The sequence below is a fragment of the Pecten maximus genome, chromosome 18 (assembly GCF_902652985.1).
Source record: "Pecten maximus chromosome 18, xPecMax1.1, whole genome shotgun sequence".
In the NCBI taxonomy this organism is placed as follows: domain Eukaryota; kingdom Metazoa; phylum Mollusca; class Bivalvia; order Pectinida; family Pectinidae; genus Pecten; species Pecten maximus.
Genome location: NC_047032.1, coordinates 32,411,580 through 32,430,111, shown reverse-complemented (window position 1 = coordinate 32,430,111; position 18,532 = coordinate 32,411,580).

Genomic DNA, 18,532 nt, shown 5'->3' with positions numbered 1-18,532 from the left:
GAAGGAAAATATAACTAACTAGTAGAGAAAATACGTACATGAGTAAGAGTTACGACGCAATTATTTTACAATTCGAATTCAATTCCTAGGATTATCATAAATCCAAGAATGTCGATTTCGTATGCTTTATTATAAGCTATTATAAAATTTAATATTTACTTAGGTCTCTTATTTCAGGGATAAAACTCGTACATGGTAAGTTGATTATTTCTATTAAAGGTCGCGCCTTTCTATACGACCGTATTGCGGAATATATGTAATAATTCAATTGTACTGTAAGCGTATAATAACTATCTTCCTTAACCCATAGGATTATATGTAATAATTCAATTGTACTGTAAGCGTAAAAGCCATCTTCCTTAACCCATAGGATTCAGAGGCTTGGTAAAACAAATCTGGAATTCAATGTATTCAGATCTACAGCTGACAAAAGAGCATTTCTAAAGACATCTTCACCTGACTGTTTCACAAGAATACAATAATCTTAATTTCTTCGATAATATCCATACTACAAGTATCATAAAACATTTTATTAAAAGACTAACTTATTGTTTAACTGACAGTCTTTCTTCCAAATCAAAGACCGATTATTAAATGATGCATGTGAATGAAATTAGAGATTTTGAAAACAGCTTGATGTGAATCTCTTTAATTTTGAAAGTGTCCATCTACATAGTTATGAATTAAATCAATGGTGAACGACGGCTTCAAGTTTTATCTAAATATGACAGGATTTGTTTAACTTGTCAACTTCAAATCGTAATATTGATTTTAATTGACGTAATATGTATGTTGGTATATAAAGCCAGCCCCACTTCTCGCGCTACGTATAATGCGTTTTTATTCAAACGTTTCACTTAAGCTTGAACATAGAACATATGTTCTACACTCATACGATTTTATCAGATATAAAATTATTTTCCTTACCAAACATCTGTCTCCCTAAATCGCTTGCTGTAGGGAATACTAACTATACAGTATTAGCCACATGTAAAATAAATTATGAATATAAGATTTACATAGTTACAGATATCGTCCTTAATGGCAGAGGATACACAGCTAATTATCACAGTGCCATCGTATACTGGTACAGATCTACCCACGTAAATAACGGCAGTCGTGACACGTCGGGTCCGATTTTAATTTCGGGTTCGCGAGTCGGATAACGGGAGTGACGTAACTCGCGTGCTGAAGGTTTACATATGGCCGCCATTTTAATCAGACACATCTCACCATTATCACGCTGAGTGTTAAAGTGAGGCCAATGGCCCTAACGCAATTACACAAATGGAAACATTGATCCGTAAGAATATGTCAGACAACCAAACGGTAATGTCCGGCTCAGGCCAGTGGTCAAGGCGTTACGACTGGTTAACTTTTCCAGTTGTAAAATGGTTGTCCAAAGTATAATCTGGATCCTTCCGTTCGGGGAAGTCGGGAGTCTGACATGTTATCTTTCTCTGCTTTCTCAGGTGTATAACAGGTACACCAATAAATAATAGTAAATTACTCCCTAGGCTAAATACAGATAAAGTTGAATAAATAAATATAATGAGATAAAATAAATAAATGAATAATTACCAAACACGATAATATCATTATCCAAAACAAATATCTACAGTAAATATCGTACAAAGTTTGATTGGGTTTAGTTCTTATGTAGAAAAAATGGATTGCAGGCCAGCTAGGCCAGCATCACTTAAAATGTGTTTCTTTGTTCCTAAAATTATCATTAAGCTAACCATGGTGGCCGGAATTGCAAAGGCCATGTTTAAACCTCTACCGTGATCTCTGGTAGTGGTCAGTCTTGACCTGTACGTGTCCAAACGTTGTATGGACCGGATCAGTGTCAAAATTGTTGGTGCTAAACTAAACTAATTTTAATGTCAGCGAACATTGGGAGAGGTAGAGGAATGGGAATGGTTTAAGGGAGGGGGAGGGGGAGGGGGAGGGGGGCTTCATTGATGATGAAAGGGCGAGTAACTCTCGGTCCGTATACGATCTACTCTAGTCCCTGTGCATAAGTCTATACATGTACAGAATATCTCAGTTAAGGTCTAATACTAGATTATCTCCCCTTAGTTTGGAACTTTGACAAGAATCCAACATAAAGGCTAGAGACTAAAATCAATTATACAGCTCAATTTTACTTAACATTTTTATTAATATTTTTGAGACAGGGGCCTGTCTAACGAACAGTCTAGAGGATCGAACTACCGAATGGGAGGGACAGACTAGAGGATCCACCTACCGAATGAGAGGGACAGTCTAGAGGATCCACTGACCAAATGAGGGGGACAGTCTAGAGGATCCACCTACCAAATGAGAGGGACAGTGTAGAGGATCCACTTACCAAATGAGGGGGACAGTCTAGCGGATCCACTTACCAAATGAGAGGGACAGTCTAGAGGATCCACTTACCAAATGAGGGGGACAGTCTAGAGGATCCACCTACCAAATGGGGGGGGGGGGGGGGCAGTCTAGAGGATCCACTTACCGAATGAGAGGGACAGTCTAGAGGATCCACTTACCAAATGAGGGGGGGGGGGAAAGTCTAGAGGATCCACCTACCGAATGAGGGGGACAGTCTAGATGATCCACCTACCAAATGAGAGGGACAGTCTAGAGGATCCACTTACCAAATGAGAGGGACAGTCTAGATGATCCACCTACCAAATGAGGGGGACAGTCTAGAGGATCCACTTACCAAATGAGAGGGACAGTCTAGAGGATCCACCTACCAAATGAGGGGGACAGTCTAGAGGATCCACTTACCGAATGAGCGGGACAGTCTAGAGGATTCACTTACCGAATGAGAGGGACAGTCTAGAGGATCCACTTACCAAATGAGAGGGACAGTCTAGAGGATCCACTTACCGAATGAGAGGTACAGTCTAGAGGATCCACTTACCAAATGAGAGGGACAGTCTAGAGGATCCACTTACCGAATGAGGGGGACAGTCTAGAGGATCCACCTACCAAATGAGAGGGACAGTGTAGAGGATCCACTTACCAAATGAGGGGGACAGTCTAGCGGATCCACTTACCAAATGAGAGGGACAGTCTAGAGGATCCACCTACCAAATGAGGGGGACAGTCTAGAGGATCCACCTACCAAATGAGGGGGACAGTCTAGAGGATCCACCTACCAAATGAGGGGGACAGTCTAGAGGATCCACTTACCAAATGAGGGGGACAGTCTAGAGGATCCACTTACCGAATGAGAGGGACAGTCTAGATGATTCACCTACCAAATGAGAGGGACAGTCTAGAGGATCCACTTACAAAATGAGAGGGACAGTCTAGAGGATCCACCTATCGAATGAGAGGGACAGTCTAGAGGATCCACCTACCAAATGAGGGGGACAGTCTAGAGGATCCACTTACCAAATGAGGGGGACAGTCTAGAGGATCCACTTACCAAATGAAGGGGGCAGTCTAAAGGATCCACTTACCAAATGAGAGGGACAGTCTAGAGGATCCACCTACCAAATGAGGGGGCAGACTAGAGGATTTACTTACCAAATGAGAGGGACAGTCTAGAGGATTCACCTACCAAATGAGGGGGACTGTCTAGAGGATCCACTTACCAAATGAGGGGGACAGTCTAGAGGATCCACGTACCAAATGAGAGGGACAGTCTAGAGGATCCACGTACCAAATGAGAGGGACAGTCTAGAGGATCCACTTACCAAATGAGAGGGACAGTCTAGAGAATCAACTTACCGAATGAGGGGGACAGTCTAGAGGATCCACGTACCAAATGAGGGGGACAGTCTAGAGGATTCACCTACCAAATGAGGGGGACAGTCTAGAGGATCCACTTACCAAATGAGGGGGACAGTCTAGAGGATTCACCTACCAAATGAGAGGGACAGTCTAGAGGATCCACTTACCAAATGAGAGGGACAGTGTAGAGGATCCACTTACCAAATGAGAGGGACAGTCTAGAGGATCCACTTACCAAATGAGGGGGATAGTCTAGAGGATCCACCTACCAAATGAGGGGGACAGTCTAGAGGATCCACCTACCAAATGAGGGGGACAGTCTAGAGGATCCACTTACCAAATGAGGGGGACAGTCTAGAGGATTCACCTACCAAATGAGAGGGACAGACTAGAGGATCCACTTACCAAATGAGGGGGACAGTCTAGAGGATCCACCTACCAAATGAGGGGGACAGTCTAGAGGATCCACTTACCAAATGAGAGGGACAGTCTAGAGGATTCACCTACCAAATGAGGGGGACAGTCTAGAGGATCCACTTACCGAATGAGAGGGACAGTCTAGAGGATCCACTTATCGAATGAGAGGGACAGTCTAGAGGATCCACCTACCAAATGAGAGGGACAGTCTATAGGATTCACCTACCAAATGAGAGGGACAGTCTAGAGGATCCACTTACCAAATGAGAGGGACAGTCTAGAGGATCAACTTACCGAATGAGGGGGACAGTCTAGAGGATCCACGTACCAAATGATAGGGACAGTCTAGAGGATCCACTTACCAAATGAGAGGGACAGACTAGAGGATCCACCTACCAAATGAGAGGGACAGTCTAGAGGATCCACTTACCGAATGAGAGGGACAGACTAGAGGATCCACTTACCAAATGAAGGGGGCAGTCTAGAGAATCCACTTACCGAATGAGGGGGACAGTCTAGAGGATCCACTTACCAAATGAGAGGGACAGTCTAGAGGATCCACCTACCAAATGAGGGGGACAGTCTAGAGGATCCACTTACCGAATGAGGGGGACAGTCTAGAGGATTCACCTACCAAATGAGGGGGACAGTCTAGAGGATCCACTTACCAAATGAGAGGGACAGTCTAGAGGATCCACTTACCGAATGAGGGGGACAGTCTAGAGGATTCACTTACCGAATGAGAGGGACAGTCTAGAGGATCCACTTACCAAATGAGAGGGACAGTCTAGAGGATCCACTTACCGAATGAGGGGGACAGTCTAGAGGATCCACTTACCAAATGAGAGGGACAGTCTAGAGGATCCACTTACCGAATGAGGGGGACAGTCTAGAGGATCCACCTACCAAATGAGAGGGACAGTGTAGAGGATCCACTTACCAAATGAGGGGGACAGTCTAGCGGATCCACTTACCAAATGAGAGGGACAGTCTAGAGGATCCACCTACCAAATGAGGGGGACAGTCTAGAGGATCCACCTACCAAATGAGGGGGACAGTCTAGAGGATCCACTTACCAAATGAGGGGGACAGTCTAGAGGATTCACCTACCAAATGAGAGGGACAGACTAGAGGATCCATTTACCAAATGAGGGGGACAGTCTAGAGGATCCACCTACCAAATGACGGGGACAGTCTAGAGGATCCACCTACCAAATGAGGGGGACAGTCTAGAGGATCCACTTACCAAATGAGAGGGACAGTCTAGAGGATTCACCTACCAAATGAGGGGGACAGTCTAGAGGATCCACTTACCGAATGAGAGGGACAGTCTAGAGGATCCACTTATCGAATGAGAGGGACAGTCTAGAGGATCCACCTACCAAATGAGAGGGACAGTCTAGAGGATTCACCTACCAAATGAGAGGGACAGTCTAGAGGATCCACTTACCAAATGAGAGGGACAGTCTAGAGGATCAACTTACCGAATGAGGGGGACAGTCTAGAGGATCCACGTACCAAATGATAGGGACAGTCTAGAGGATCCACTTACCAAATGAGAGGGACAGACTAGAGGATCCACCTACCAAATGAGAGGGACAGTCTAGAGGATCCACTTACCGAATGAGAGGGACAGACTAGAGGATCCACTTACCAAATGAAGGGGGCAGTCTAGAGGATCCACTTACCGAATGAGGGGGACAGTCTAGAGGATCCACTTACCAAATGAGAGGGACAGTCTAGAGGATCCACCTACCAAATGAGGGGGACAGTCTAGAGGATCCACTTACCGAATGAGGGGGACAGTCTAGAGGATTCACCTACCAAATGAGGGGGACAGTCTAGAGGATCCACTTACCAAATGAGAAGGAAAGTCTAGAGGATCCACCTACCAAATGAGGGGGACAGTCTAGAGGATCCACTTACCGAATGAGGGGGACAGTCTAGAGGATTCACTTACCGAATGAGAGGGACAGTCTAGAGGATCCACTTACCAAATGAGAGGGACAGTCTAGAGGATCCACTTACCGAATGAGGGGGACAGTCTAGAGGATCCACTTACCAAATGAGAGGGACAGTCTAGAGGATCCACTTACCGAATGAGGGGGACAGTCTAGAGGATCCACCTACCAAATGAGAGGGACAGTGTAGAGGATCCACTTACCAAATGAGGGGGACAGTCTAGCGGATCCACTTACCAAATGAGAGGGACAGTCTAGAGGATCCACTTACCAAATGAGGGGGACAGTCTAAAGGATTCACCTACCAAATGAGGGGGACAGACTAGAGGATCCACCTACCAAATGAGGGGGACAGTCTAGAGGATCCACTTACCAAATGAGGGGGACAGTCTAGAGGATCCACTTACCGAATGAGAGGGACAGTCTAGATGATTCACCTACCAAATGAGAGGGACAGTCTAGAGGATCCACTTACAAAATGAGAGGGACAGTCTAGAGGATCCACCTATCGAATGAGATGGACAGTCTAGAGGATCCACCTACCAAATGAGGGGGACAGTCTAGAGGATCCACTTACCAAATGAGGGGGACAGTCTAGAGGATCCACTTACCAAATGAGAGGGACAGTCTAGAGGATCCACCTACCAAATGAGAGGGACAGTCTAGAGGATCCACTTACCAAATGAGGGGGACAGTCTAGAGGATCCACTTACCAAATGAGAGGGACAGTCTAGAGGATCAACTTACCAAATGAGAGGGACAGACTAGAGGATCCACTTACCAAATGAGGGGGACAGTCTAGAGGATTCACCTACCAAATGAGGGGGACAGTCTAGAGGATCAACTTACCAAATGAGAGGGACAGTCTAGAGGATCCACTTACCAAATGAGGGGGACAGTCTAAAGGATCCACTTACCGAATGAGAGGGACAGTCTAGAGGATCCACCTACCAAATAAGAGGGACAGACTAGAGGATCCACTTACCAAAGGAGAGGGGCAGCCTAGAGGATCCACTTATCAAATGAAGGGGGCAGTCTAAAGGATCCACTTACCAAATGAGAGGGACAGTCTAGAGGATCCACCTACCAAATGAGGGGGACAGTCTAGAGGATCCACTTACCGACTGAGAGGGACAGACTAGAGGATCCACTTACCAAATGAGAGGGACAGTCTAGAGGATCCACCTACCAAATGAGAGGGACAGACTAGAGGATCCACTTACCGACTGAGAGGGACAGACTAGAGGATCCACTTACCAAATGAGAGGGACAGACTAGAGGATCCACTTACCAAATGAAGGGGGCAGTCTAAAGGATCCACTTACCAAATGAGAGGGACAGTCTAGAGGATCCACCTACCAAATGAGGGGGACAGTCTAGAGGATCCACTTACCAAATGAGAGGGACAGACTAGAGGATCCACTTATCAAATGAAGGGGGCAGTCTAAAGGATCCACTTACCAAATGAGAGGGACAGTCTAGAGGATCCACCTACCAAATGAGGGGGCAGACTAGAGGATTTACTTACCAAATGAGAGGGACAGTCTAGAGGATTCACCTACCAAATGAGGGGGACTGTCTAGAGGATCCACTTACCAAATGAGGGGGACAGTCTAGAGGATCCACGTACCAAATGAGAGGGACAGTCTAGAGGATCCACGTACCAAATGAGAGGGACAGTCTAGAGGATCCACTTACCAAATGAGAGGGACAGTCTAAAGGATCAACTTACCGAATGAGGGGGACAGTCTAGAGGATCCACGTACCAAATGAGGGGGACAGTCTAGAGGATTCACCTACCAAATGAGGGGGACAGTCTAGAGGATCCACTTACCAAATGAGGGGGACAGTCTAGAGGATTCACCTACCAAATGAGAGGGACAGTCTAGAGGATCCACTTACCAAATGAGAGGGACAGTGTAGAGGATCCACTTACCAAATGAGAGGGACAGTCTAGAGGATCCACTTACCAAATGAGGGGGACAGTCTAGAGGATCCACCTACCAAATGAGGGGGACAGTCTAGAGGATCCACCTACCAAATGAGGGGGACAGTCTAGAGGATCCACTTACCAAATGAGGGGGACAGTCTAGAGGATTCACCTACCAAATGAGAGGGACAGACTAGAGGATCCACTTACCAAATGAGGGGGACAGTCTAGAGGATCCACCTACCAAATGAGGGGGACAGTCTAGAGGATCCACCTACCAAATGAGGGGGACAGTCTAGAGGATCCACTTACCAAATGAGAGGGACAGTCTAGAGGATTCACCTACCAAATGAGGGGGACAGTCTACAGGATCCACTTACCGAATGAGAGGGACAGTCTAGAGGATCCACTTATCGAATGAGAGGGACAGTCTAGAGGATCCACCTACCAAATGAGAGGGACAGTCTAGAGGATCCACCTACCAAATGAGAGGGACAGTCTAGAGGATCCACCTACCAAATGAGAGGGACAGACTAGAGGATTCACCTACCAAATGAGAGGGACAGACTAGAGGATCCACTTACCAAATGAAGGGGGCAGTCTAAAGGATCCACTTACCAAATGAGAGGGACAGTCTAGAGGATTCACCTACCAAATGAGGGGGACTGTCTAGAGGATCCACTTACCAAATGGGAGGGACAGTCTAGAGGATCCACTTACCAAATGGGAGGGACAGTCTAGAGGATCCACTTACCAAATGGGAGGGACAGTCTAGAGGATCCACTTACCAAATGAGGGGGACAGTCTAAAGGATTCACTTACCAAATGAGGGGGACAGTCTAGAGGATCCACCTACCAAATGAGAGGGACAGACTAGAGGATCCACTTACCAAATGAGGGGGACAGTCTAGAGGATCCACTTACCGAATGAGAGGGACAGTCTAGATGATCCACCTACCAAATGAGAGGGACAGTCTAGAGGATCAACTTACCGAATGAGGGGGACAGTCTAGAGGATCCACGTACCAAATGAGAGGGACAGTCTAGAGGATCCACTTACCAAATGAGAGGGACAGACTAGAGGATCCACCTACCAAATGAGAGGGACAGTCTAGAGGATCCACCTACCAAATGAGAGGGACAGTCTAGATGATCCACCTACCAAATGAGGGGGACAGTATAGAGGATCCACTTATCAAATGAGAGGGACAGTCTAGAAGATCCACTTACCAAATGAGAGGGACAGTCTAGAGGATCCACTTACCAAATGAGAGGGACAGTCTAGAGGATCCACTTATCCACTTACAAAATGAGGGGGTGGGGGGGGGGGGGATGGCAGTCTAGACGATTCACCTACAGAATGAGAGGAACATGGTTTAACTTGTGTTTCCACTTTAGATCTTTTCGGGCGCATAAAGGTTTGACAAATACATATGGACAGTATTTGTGTAAATTGCAAAATTATCCTTGAGTATATTTCTTTGTTTTTTTTCTTTTAAGATTCTCCAATGCCAACATTGAGTAATTATGATCGTTTTAGTTGTATACAATACCTAAAGTTAGATATACATGTATTATGATTGACGCTATGCAAAAGTTTGCGCTTTTAATTGCTTGTTTTAAGTTTAAAGTGAAAAAAATGTAATGCATCCCGAAAAACCGTTTCAACCGACCTGTGGCGATGGCTTTTAATGTGGGATACGTAAAGTTAGCTACCCGCATAAATGTTATCCTCGTGTTGATGAATGTTGGGAGACAATTTATCTCTTAGAACTGATTGGTGACTGAAATGTTGACCCATGTGTATCGTAGATATAATAACCAGACCCCAGTGGTCATTGATATCATTTACCTTAAAGTGTACTCGGAATGAATATTAATATTTGTTTGAAAATACACCACGTTATAAACAGGAAGTGGGGGGAAGCCATGGCTACTTTCGCTTCTGGGAAATGACGATATTTCTAGGAATCTCACCCATTGCCCTACAACCCGGTCAGACCTCTGACGTCACAAGTTCAACGCGGTCAACTCGACCCTTTTATCTTCTACCAAAGAAGACCGGTACGATTGGTGACGTATGAGGTTATGATGTGATTAATATTGTTTAATTTACTATATGTCAGTCTATTTATAGCGTACATGAACTATTGTGTACTGTCATAATGACGTTATGTACATTTTTATAATATATAGTAATACTAAAGTGTACGTATACAATGTACTTTTGTAATTGTGTATTGTGTCATAATATATTACATTGTATTGTTTTGTAATGTCTCTCTGATGTGTTGAAAAACACAAGGAAATAAAGAATCTGAATCTGAAATAAAGTTTTTGTCCCTTTTTTTGTTAAAATTGTACATAGGAAATCATTATTGAACTTACATTGTAATGAATATATGTGTGTAAAGGAACTTTCTTTAAACTCGGTGATGCTTTGTTATGGAAAATATATATATAACAGGACTAGATTAATTATCATGCAGACTTTCAACAATCCTATTTAGTTTTAATTCAAAATTAAGGAACGATAATGACTGCAGTTTTGGGAATAACGTGAGAATAATTATGGAAGTTATCATAGTGCACCACTGCAGTAACTGTCGAGCAGAGTTAGTGTATTCCGGAGTCTATTTCCTTCCCATACAAATCTCTGTATCTTATTAAATTGTCGGTAGATTAGCCCGTCTGATACGGACTGTTATTAACTTCCCGGACACGCTGACGTTTAATGGTCAGCCGTTTGACCAATACTATTGGTCAACCGAGATCGATACTTAACAAAAGGTGTCAATAATTGATGAAATGGTCATCCCTGACATCTGACATATTTGATGAAGAGAGGTCAAGCAGTGACCATTGTCCGATTATTTACCCAGAGGACGCTTGTTAGGACGAATGTAATAAAACTGCTAATTCAACACCAGTAAAACTTACCGTGTAAAGTACACTCAACTTGATAAACAACATAGATGTTCCTCTGATATCCGTATTCATTTCATTACTGCTATAACTGGTGCTTTTATACATCTTTTACTTCCCATATTAAACACTTACATATAATAAGGTTAAGTACTTGTCTTTTTACAGAGACACGCTGCAGAATATTTGAATGAATTAAGCTGACAATGCTTGCAGTGTCCGTCTCACAGCATTCATTGGAGGTTACACAAAAAGACGAGTACAGAATTCTTGTTTTAAAAGCATGACAAGCTTCCAATCTATCATTGAACATTTTTCTTCTTTGTATACTGTAGAATACATAAATTTGATAGTAAATTAAATGTACCGATATGAACATATTATTTAAAGATATCTAATGAAAGCAAGAAAACACCCTTTTGCATTCAAATGCATTAGTAACTAGGTCCACTGGTAGTATTGTCGTTGTATGTTAAGTTGACAGGTCCTGGTGTGTCCTCCTGCATTTGTCTCCAATAAAAAAAGAAAGATTCATTTTTGTTGTGTCCCTGTTCTTCTTTAATCATATTGAATTATTGGAAACATGATTTTTTTTACTTCATACAAACATTTCTAGGATTCATCTTCGCAGAAAACAAACAGAACAAGAAAAGATATTTTCTACTATTTTGCTCTGTGCCCAATATTTGATTAAACATAATTCTTTTCACTACGAGTTTTTCATCAGCTGTATCACAATTATACAAATACAAGGGTTTATTAATTTCAGTAATTTATATTATAAATCATAATATCCCAGCTATTTGTACTCATTCAGATTCATATCATGATAATTAAACTTCTGTAAGAAAAGGTCCAAAATAGATTCTACTTGCTCGGGCCATTCTGCGCGTAGTTATTCTGTCTTGATTTTTGTAGTCACGTTAAATTCCAGAATGTGAGTTTTAGTCCAAATACACATATATACCTATCATGAATGGGAGTGTAAATATACATATGTATTGTGAATTGAGTCGTTGGCTGATTGAACTGTAATACATAAAAGTTAAAATCTGAACAGTTTTCGCTCCTGTCCTGTCTTTTTGAGCGGTTCTATCAACTTCAGAACTCATAATCTCGTAAATTATTTTGGTTAATGTCTTTGGATTTTACATTCTTACTTGGAATCCAATCATGTTAATTTGAGTTCAGCTTTTCAACGCAAGTGTCACTTCGGTCCTATTTAGTGTCACCTTGGTCCTATTTAGTGTTACCGTGGTCCTATTTAGTGTCACCGTGGTCCTATTTAGTGTAACCTTTGTTGTATTTAGTGTCACCTTGGTCCTATTTAGTGACACCTTGGTCCTATTTAGTGTCACCATGGTCCTATTTAGTGTCATCTTGGTCCTATTTAGTGTCACCGTGGTCCTATTTAGTGTCACCGTGGTCCTATTTAGTGTCACCTCGGTCCTATTTAGTCTCACCTCGGTCCTATTTAGTGTTAGCGTGGTCCTATTTAATGTCACCGTGGTCCTATTTAGTGTCACCTTGGTCCTATTTAGTGTCACCTTGGTCCTATTTAGTGTCACCGTGGTCCTATTTAGTGTCACCGTGGTCCTATTTAATGTCACCGTGGTCCTATTTAGTGTCACCGTGGTCCTATTTAATGTCACCTTGGTCCTATTTAGTGTCATCGTGGTCCTATTTAGTGTCACCTTGGTCCTATTTCGTGTTACCGTGGTCCTATTTAGTGTTACTTTGGTCCTATTTAGTGTCACCCTGGTCCTATTTAGTGTCACCTTGGTCCTATTTAGTGTCACCGTGGTTCTATTTAGTATCACCTTGGTCCTATTTTGTGTCACCGTGGTCTTATTTAGTGTCACCTTGGTCCTATGTAGTGTCACCTTGGTCCTATGTAGTGTCACCTTGGTCCTATTTAGTTTCACCGTGGTTCTATTTAGTGTCACCGTGGTCCTATTTAGTGTCACCGTGGTCCTATTTAGTGTCACCGTGGTCCTATTTAGTGTTACTTTGGTCCTATTTAGTGTCACCGTGGTCCTATTTAGTGTCACCTTGGTCCTATTTAGTGTCACCTTGGTACTATTTAGTGTCACCGTGGTCCTATTTAGTGTCACCTTGGTCCTATTTAGTGTCACCTTGGTCCTATTTAGTGTCACCGTGGTCCTATTTAGTGTCACCTTGGTCCTATTTAGTGTCACCGTGGTCATATTTAGTGTCACTTTGATCCTATTTAGTGTCACCGTGGTCCTATTTAGTGTCACCTTGGTCCTATTTAGTGTCACCTTGGTCCTATTTAGTGTCACCTTGGTCCTATTTAGTGTCACCTTGGTCCTATTTAGTGTCATCTTGGTCCTATTTAGTGTCACCTTGGTCCTATTTAGTGTCACCTTGGTCCTATTTAGTGTCATCTTGGTCCTATTTAGTGTCACCGTGGTCCTATTTAGTGTCACCGTGGTCCTATTTAGTGTCATCTTGGTCCTATTTAGTGTCACCTTGGTCCTATTTAGAGTCACCGTGGTCTTATTTAGTGTCACCGTGGTCCTATTTAGTGTCACCGTGGTCCTATTTAGTGTCACCGTGGTCCTATTTAGTGTCACCTTGGTCCTATTTAGTGTCACCTTGGTCCTATTTAGTGTCACCGTGGTCCTATTTAGTGTCACCTTGGTACTATTTAGTGTCACCTTGGTCTTATTTAGTGTCACCGTGGTCCTATTTAGTGTCACCGTGGTCTTATTTAGTGTCACCGTGGTCCTATTTAGTGTCACCTTGGTCCTATTTAGTGTAACCGTGGTCCTATTTAGTGTCACCGTGGTCTTATTTAGTGTCACCGTGGTCCTATTTAGTGTCACCGTGGTCCTATGTAGTGTCACCTTGGTCCTATTTAGTGTCACCGTGGTCCTATTTAGTGTCACCGTGGTCCTATGTAGTGTCACCGTGGTCCTCTTTAGTGTCACCGTGGTTCTATTTAGTATCACCTTGGTCTTATTTAGTGTCACCGTGGTCCTATTTAGTGTCACATTGGTCCTATTTAGTGTCACCGTGGTCCTATTTAGTGTCACCGTGGTCTTATTTAGTGTCACCGTGGTCCTATTTAGTGTCACATTGGTCCTATTTAGTGTCACCGTGGTCCTATTTAGTGTCACCGTGGTCTTATTTAGTGTCACCGTGGTCCTATTTAGTGTCACCGTGGTCTTATTTAGTGTCACCGTGGTCCTATTTAGTGTCACATTGGTCCTATTTAGTGTCACCGTGGTCCTATTTAGTGTCACCGCGGTCCTATTTAGTGTCACCGTGGTCCTATTTAGTATCACCTTGGTCCTATTTAGTGTCACATTGGTCCTATTTAGTGTCACCGTGGTCCTATTTAGTGTCACCTTGGTCCTTTTAAGTGTCAGCGTGGTCCTATTTAGTGTCACCGTGGTCCTATTTAGTGTCACCGTGGTCCTATTTAGTGTCACCTTGGTCCTATTTAGTGTCACCTAGGTCCTATTTAGTGTCGCCTTGGTCCTATTTAGTGTCGCCTTGGTCCTATTTAGTGTCACTTTTGTCGTATTAAGTGTCACCTTGGTCCTATTTAGTGTCACTTTTGTCGTATTAAGTGTCAACGTGGTCGTATTTAGTTACACAGTGGTCCTATTTAGTGTCAACTTAGACACTGTTGATGGACTTTGTATAACCTTTGAGATTACAGGTGGTAGATATTGTTTGTGGACTTTGTATAACCTCCGAGATTACAGGTGGTAGACACTGATGGACTTTGTATAACCTTAGAGATTACAGGTGGTAGACACTGATGGACTTTGTATAACCTTAGAGATTACAGGTGGTAGACACTGATGGACTTTTGTATAACCTTTGAGATTACAGGTGGTAGACACTGATGGACTTTGTATAACCTTAGAGATTACAGGTGGTAGACACTGCTGGTGGACGTTTGTATAACCTTTGAGATTACAGGTGGTAGACACTGATGGTAGACTTTTGTATAACTTTTGAGATTACAGGTGGTAGACACTGATGGTGGACTTTTGTATAACCTTTGAGATTACAGGTGGTAGACACTGTTGGACTTTGTATAACCTTTGAGATTACAGGTGGTAGATATTGTTGGACTTTTGTATAACCTTTGAGATTACAGGTGGTAGACACTGTTGGACTTTGTATAACCTTTGAGATTACAGGTGGTAGATACTGTTGATGGACTTTTGTATAACCTTTGAGATTACAGGTGGTAGACACTGATGGTAGACTTTTGTATAACCTTTGAGATTACAGGTGGTAGACACTGTTGATGGACTTTTGTATAACCTTTGAGATTACAGGTGGTAGACACTGATGGTAGACTTTTGTATAACCTTTGAGATTACAGGTGGTAGACACTGATGGTAGACTTTTGTATAACCTCTGATATTACAGGTGGTAGACACTGATGGTGGACTTTTGTATAACCTTTGATATTACAGGTGGTAGACACTGTTGGACTTTTGTATAACCTTTGAGATTACAGGTGGTAGACACTGATGGTAGACTTTTGTATAACCTCTGATATTACAGGTGGTAGACACTGATGGTGGACTTTTGTATAACCTTTGATATTACAGGTGGTAGACACTGTTGGACTTTTGTATAACCTTAGAGATTACAGGTGGTAGACACTGATGGACTTTTGTATAACCTTTGAGATTACAGGTGGTAGATTTTATTAGTAACTCGGAATACACACATGTACTTGATATTCTTTTGAAATTCAAATGACTTATTATTTATTGAAGTATGCGTCTTTTGTACCTTCCAAGCCGGATTCTGACATTTTTTCGACCCATTTCGAGTGTTTTGGTCTTATGGTTAAGATCAACACTTCAGACCCTCAGCATCACTGACTGGTCATAGAAGGACACAACAATTGTAGACTGTTTGCAATGTTATCCATTTGGTTCTACTTTATCTGACACCCAATTTGTTTTGAATGGTGCCAACATCTTGTGTCTCTTTGTATTCAATCCTCCGAAATCACATTTTCGGAGAAAAGATTACTTCATTTGACCTAACCACTTCCGAAGTTACATATCACTAATTAAAATTCACAAGTTACAATTCATTAGTTACAATTCACTAGTTACAATTCACTAGTTACAATTCATTGGTTACAATTCACTAGTTACAATTCACTAGTTACAATTCACTAGATACAATTCAGTGGTTACAATTCACAAGTTACAATTCATTGGTTATAATTCATTAGTTACAATTCATTAGTTACAATTCACTAGTTACAATTCACTAGTTACAATTCAGTGGTTACAATTTACTAATTACAATTCACTAGTTACAATTCATTGGTTATAATTCATTAGTTACAATTCATTAGTTACAATTCACTAGTTACAATTCAGTGGTTACAATTTACTAATTACAATTCACTAGTTACAATTCATTAGTTACAATTCACTAGCTACAATTCAGTGGTTACAATTCAGTGGTTACAATTCAGTGGTTACAATTCACTTGTTACAATTCACTAGTTACAATTCATTGGTTACAATTCAGTGGTTACAATTCATTGGTTACAATTCACTAGTTACAATTCACTAGATACAATTCAGTGGTTATAATTCATTGGTTACAATTCATTAGTTACAATTTACTAATTAAAACAATAAGCTAGTTAAGCTAAGGTAGTTGAAGTAGGAAACTGTTCAAACGTGTATAACATCCGTCGTACACACATTGTACATGAAATTTACACACAAAAGAGATATTTACCCCTGATACTAGTAACTGTGACATTCCAAAATGTTAAGTGTCAAGGAAAACCAAAAAAAACGACTCACTATCCTTAAAAAACCCAAAATGGTTCGTGTCTGTGAGTTGAAATCAAGCCACAGTGATACTGTGGGTTAAAAGACTTCCTCCCAGAAACAAGACATGCGGTAGCCAATTACATTAATTACCAAACCAATCGGTCGGCTAACTGTCTGCGGGGCCCCGTGAGATATCAGCAGTCGAATATTTACAGTCCGGACCGGTACCGACTCCAGACATTATCTAATCTATACTGCGACCTCGTGACACGTGAACGAGCTACAACACACTTTCTGTCGACCACGTGACCAAAAATTACCCAGTGTACCCGCGAAATGTAAACTTTAAATACTCAATTAACAGCAACGTTTATTGAATTAATGATTCGTCACAATCTATCAGTACAAAGACAGTTAAAACAGTAATTCAATTCGTGTGTTCCTTGTGTAATTCGGGTATAAGTCAAAATTGAGCGATCGGCTGACATCGCAATATATCACTCCGGCTCTCAATAAACGAGAAAACAGCATGACCTCAACAACCACTTGAAACGACAGTCAAACGACGGATAATACGTCACAAACAGCGTCAAACGACGGATAACAGGTCACAAGACAACGTCAAACGACAGATAATACGTCACAAAACAACGTCAAACGACGGATAACACGTCACAAAATAACGTCAAGCGACGGATAACGCGTCACAAAACAACGTTACACGACAGATAACACGTCACAAAACAACGTCAAACGACGGATAACAGGTCACATAAAGACGGATAACATGTCAAAAATAGCGTCAAACGACGGATAACACATCACAAAACAGCGTCAAACGACGGATAACAGGTCACAAGACAACGTCAAACGACGGATAACACGTCACAAAACAACGTCAAACGACGGATAACACGTCACAAGACAACGTCAAACGACGGATAACACGTCACAAGACAACGTCAATGGACAGATAATACGTCACAAGACAACGTCAAACGACAGATAATACGTCACAAGACAACGTCAAACGACAGATAACACGTCAAAAGACAACGTCAAACGACAGATAACACGTCACAAACAACGTCAAACGACAGATAACACGTCACAAGACAACGTCAAACGACAGATAACACGTCACAAACAACGTCAAACGACAGATAACACGTCACAAGACAACGTCAAACGACGGATAATACGTCACAAGACAACGCCAAACGACAGATAATACGTCACAAGACAGCGTCAAACGACGGATAATACGTCACAAGACAACGTCAAACGACGGATAATACGTCACAAGACAACGCCAAACGACAGATAATACGTCACAAAACAATGTCAAACGACGGATAACACGAAAAAGACAACGTCAAACGACGGATAATACGTCACAAGACAGCGTCAAAAGATGAACACGCCTGGGGTCAAGTCTCAGTGATGTTTCCGAAATTCGAATCAGATAAAAACAACAACATTACTTTAGGAAGTCCTGATGAATTAAGATTTGTCATTGAAAGAATTTACATGCAAGCACTTGGCGTTGATAGTTATCATCGTGTAAAATACATTGATCAAGTATGATTTAATTACTGTGTTAAAGACCAGATACAAAAGGTATCCGTAATAAGTCGACGTGTTGGTCTTTTTCTAATGAGTTGATAAAGGAGAGCTACAATTGCCTCCTGATGACGTCATATAGGATACTTATGTCTTCTATCACAAATATCTTTCATGTCGGTCATATTTAAAAGAAAACATAAATC